Here is a 5,370-nt window from a genome sequence, read left to right on the forward strand (position 1 = left end):
GAGAGAGAGAGAGTGAGAGAAAATTTCAGCTGATGGAAAGTAACTAATTTTTCACCGAAAAGAAATTTTTTTTCTTCTCTATGCCTTTAGATCAGAGTTAATAACTGCCTACCCCCTCCCGTTACAAGAAGATTAACTTCGATGCAAAGGCGATACTTCAAAATACACTTTATAGTCGACAGTAAACTTTGTGGCATCTTCTGCTGGCTTTACACATCAATGTAAACGTAACAGGTTCGTTAATTACATTCCATGAATTTCCCTTCGGGGTCACATCTCGTACCTCGTTCACTCGCTCTGTTCTCCGAACATCTTCAAACGAGTATTTTTGTCGTCGGTAGGTTATAAAAATACATGCCGTTTGAATGCTTGATGCCATTTCGATAATTACCTTTCTTTTATCAGACTTTATGTGCGCAACAATTTTTCAACTGGTCACGCGTGTTATCTTCGTGTACGTTTTATGTTCACAAGCCATCACAATTGAGGGGCTGGGCGAGAAGCTTCCGGTCGAAAAATCTATTTCTCCATATTACATGCGGACGTGCAGTTGGCAGTGCTGCAGCAGAAAATCACGAAAAAAAGGGGCGAATTGATCGCCGCAACCGGCATGTCCATTACGCTTTATTATACGGTCGAGCCCTCCTCTCTAGCGATTCTCCTCGTGGTTTCCTGTCGATTGGGAATCTCTCTCGTCTTTCTCTCTCGACGAATATATACAAGTGGACAGAGGACTGCAAGCCGTATGCAGGTAGAGAAAGAACGATGGAAGACAGACAGAGATGAAAAGACAAAGAGAGATGGAGAAGGAAGAAAGGGATATGTAACGAGAGAGCCGGTATACATAGAGATGCGGAAGAGAGAAAGGCTTGAAATGGTAATCACAAAAAAAGGCAACGAATTATTTCCATCGACCCCACGGTCGAATGCACGCAGGCACGTACGTACGCACGCACGCGGAATGCGCTCTCGCGTAGCATGCGCCTGTGTGCGCGTTACGTTTCATTGCAGCACCCCTAACGGGTGGCTTACGGCCGTCAAAGGGATGCACGTGTGGCTATGTGCATAATACCGTGCATGAACGTATGCACGTCGGCCCGTGGATGCGTCGAAGAGCGCGTTGGCTGCGGGAGCGTGAAACCCCGTGCGCGCGTATATATGTGTGCGTGCGTGCGTGTGTGCGTGTGTGTGCGTGTGTATGCGTGTGTGTGTGTGTGTGTGTGTGTGTGCGTGTGCGCGTGTGCGCGTGTGCGTGCGTGCGTGCGCGCATGCGTGTGTGTGTGTGTGTGTGTGTGTGTGTGTGCGTACGCGTCACCTTCGACGTGGCATGAACGACGGCGGCGGTACAACGACCTGCGTCGCGGGTCGAAATTGCGAGATTGTAGCCAACGATCACTTCGATCCTCTTGGCATTTACACGCGAACGCGTCAAACTTGGCGATGTCAACGAGGACGAGCGTGTATGATGGATCAGCTCAATAGAAGAAAAATCACGAGAATTGAAGGGTAGAATTTGTCTTTGTTCTTGTCACATATGTGTTTTAATTATATTTTATTATTTTTTATTGAGTTGTACAGATTTTGAAGAATTTATATAGTTTCATCAAAGTTATAAAAGCAAAATAAATTAAATTAGATATATAAACTCTTTTATCTATGTTTTATACGAATCAAAGTCGTAGAAAATTGAATAAATTTAGAAGTTTTAGATGTTTGAAATTTCAAAGTTTCTTGTTTGAACTATTCTATTATTTGAACGCTAACATTGCACTCATTTTTATATTCAGCATATGCTAACATTCTACTTTACAAATGAAAATTTTTATTATATATTTTATTTATGCAATGCAGAAAAGAATATGTTCACTTGCATCTGATTACGTCTCTGTGTAGACGTTTGTCATTATTCTTCTAAAATTATATAAAAAATCTGGTACAACATAATTAAATACAAAGAGATAAGATTTATTAATCGTCATTATTATTTATAAATTCGTCGGCACAGTTTTTTTTTGCCCATTTAGCTGGATATAATTTTTCATTCGTTAATTCCCCATTTTTATCTAAACATCCGCGACTTTATCACTACATTCTGAGAGCGAGATTTCTAGGTAGACCGTCAGCCGGGAATTATCGCTGTTGTATTGAGGTTACATCTGCTGCGTTAACAAAATGTTTAGCGGGGTGCAATATAATTCTCGTTGAGATACCGTTAATATTATTCAACGATTATGGAAATTGTAAGGTTTGTATATATATATATATATATATATCTGCAATATCCACTCTCAGCGATAAATAATTCCTGTACTCACTGTTTAGGAGTCGTTTTGATAACGACGTAATGAAATTAACGATTTAAACCGCGACATCGGTTACTATTAAACAAATGTTTCAATGATATAAATTATAATATGGACTTTGAAGCCTGTACATATTATGCGAACATGCATGCCGAACTGGCATCAACGAATAATTACGTTGTACATGAAAGCTATTTAATAATAGTTTTAGCTTTAGTTCGTAGAAATGATAATTTCCAAAGAAGTTTATTAGTTCGTGTAGTTCGTAGACTCGATCCAAAGTTTTTAATATTTAACATCAATAACGCGTAATTATTATTTATTATTTAAATTTCAAAAAAGGTTATAAAGGCAGAGTGAATTAAATTGCATACAGAAATTCTTATCTACTTTTAACTAAATCGAGTTTATTAATCGAAAGTTGATAATAGAAATCACAGTATTGGAAAAAATTCCTTCGTAATTTATACGAAATATATTTTTGTCAAATGAGTTTCTTCTATTTAGACTATCTTTTCGTAATATTGCGCATTAAATAACTTTTCGATATCAGCAAACTAAATGAACTGATAGCCAATATTGAGACTATGGGAAATATGAAATACACCTACTTCACCATGAATCGAATTTTCCATTCCGCAGCATCTCGAGCCTTCGATAGCATCTTAAATGCGAACTCGCTGGCTTCAGCTAACAGCTAATTTCAAACAGGCTGTTTGCGCTCTCGTTTATTCATTCATGCTGGTACCACAGACTAGGGACTGCACGGGTTGCCCCTTTCCGTGCCGCTTTTTCACTCGTTCCATTCCCCCTGCCCATAATTTCCACGGCTTCTCCCCTTTTTCGAAGGGCTCCCTAGATCTATCCATACTCTTCGTGATCGCGAGTAAGGGCGCATACACAACGGGCCACTTGACTACTCTCACATCTGCGTATAAATGACAAGAAGTCAATATGATCGAGTGGCCGATAAATTAGAAATTTCGAATCGTACAATTTGATTAAATGATCGTCTGCTGCCGATTCAACATGAAATTCCCTTTGCATTAAACTCAGCCAGGAGAGAAGAATTTAATTGAATCGAAACACGTTATTTGTATCAAGTCTACATATTAAAAAAAATAGTAATTATATCATTTGATAGGGCGAGGTTTCAATTTGTTTTTTTAATTGCAATATGATGATTTTTAACGGAGTTAAAATAAGCAATTAAAGTCAAAATGCTTTTCTTTCTTTTCTTTCTTTTATTTAAGCTCATGATTCAACAAAAAAATCTTAGGCACTTTTTTAAAAAATGATTTTGTTGGAAAAATTTTGAACTTTAACGTAGAAGAAAGTCAAAAATTTTTGCAAGTTTTTATACATAATAGATCCACAAAATAAAAAGAAAATTTCCCATTTTATCTAGTTTGTAGATTTTTATAAGTAAAAATTATCAAATTCACGGAAACTTAAGACATTTCAACTCAAGATCCTTTTGAAAGTAAAGAATATTTTAAGTTTTAAGATCCTCTTTTCAAATTTAAATTTCATTTTTAATGAAATTACAACTGCTTGAATTTTGAAGTTTGTAGCGCTACGAACTTTTGTTCCCATTCAATATTTTTACAATTAAAGATTGATGGAGTTATGATAAAACATGATAAAGTATCATTATATTATTTGAGATTTTGCGCATGTCTAATCTCTCTCGGATATTCCCGCTGAAGCGTAACGGTGAGTTAGTAGGTGCGAACATATATCATGAGGAAATTATAAGTGTTTCTATCTGGTACTACTACCAGTGTGTTAGAAATGTGGCGACTGATAAGAAATTATTTTCTCGGCGTTACAAATCATCTGCATTTTGTTCATTTCCATATATTAAATTATCCATAACCGTAAACATATTAAATTCTCTATCAATGAATTTATTGACATTTCAATAATGAATGTGAGGTTAAGTCTATTTTCTTTTAATTCTTTATTACTCACATAAGTCCAAAATATTCCGGACTTATGAATCATTAAATGTATAAATATTTATACACATTATTATATTTAGTACACAACAATTTATTGTTTTACAATTAAAAAAGTTTTTATCTTTATTTTTATCTAAAAGATGTATAGAATATTATTAATCTTTTATTGTAAATCATCAAAGAGAACAATAGAAATTAAAATATGATGTTAGAAATACTCCACGCGAGTAATTACGCTAAAAAAACTACGCTAGTAATGTAGGATTATAAATACGCACTTGTTTCATTGTAAATTAGAAAAATACAAGAAAAAATACAGCTCAAAGGAATTTCATTGCTTCCCTAATATGATACCTCGTATCTTTTTTAGTACTCTGTATACGATATGAAATCAGCATTATATCAAATTACGCATCCCAGACGCAAGTAACGATGCTCCTTAATCGCCGCGGCACGCGGCTGCAATGGAACGCGCGGATCCGCTCCAGTTCCCGAGACTCGCGACTCAGAGTGACGTCTTCGTCGTCATCGCGATAATAGTCATGGTAATACCACAGTGGTATCCTTAAGTATCCGTAACTCCGATAATCGAGTCGTAACTGCTGACGAACAAGTCCGATAGCGGATCGCGCGGTGCGGCGCGGCGCCGTGCGTCTCGTATTTGCGGGCTCGTAAAATCGCGATCGTTGCGCAACGTGCATGGTTACGAGCGCTAGCGCATACAAGTGCAGGCGCGCGTTAAGCGTGCGTGCACATTCCGCACGCTAGTGGCGGGGGCGGCTTCAGTTATAATCTCGGAGGACTCGCCGAGGAGTCACCGAATAAAACTCGAGGCCGCGTCGCCGCAGCGCAGCGTAACGGTGCCTTCCTTCTCTCGTTGTGCCAACACGCTGTACTATGCGATCTCCCGCCACGCGCACGTACACGGGAGTTACATTAGCCTCTGGCTCGGGATAGCGATACCGTGTAACGCTGTGCGGCACGGCGAAGCCGTGAGAGCAGCGCGACGCGTCGAGGTCCAGCTTTACTTTCCGGATGCCGCGACGCGGTAGCGAAGTGTATGTCGAAGGTCTTCCAGCTAATGCGGTAATCGGCTTACTGTT

This window comes from Atta cephalotes (assembly GCF_000143395.1).
Source record: "Atta cephalotes unplaced genomic scaffold scaffold00001, whole genome shotgun sequence".
Lineage (NCBI taxonomy): Eukaryota > Metazoa > Arthropoda > Insecta > Hymenoptera > Formicidae > Atta > Atta cephalotes.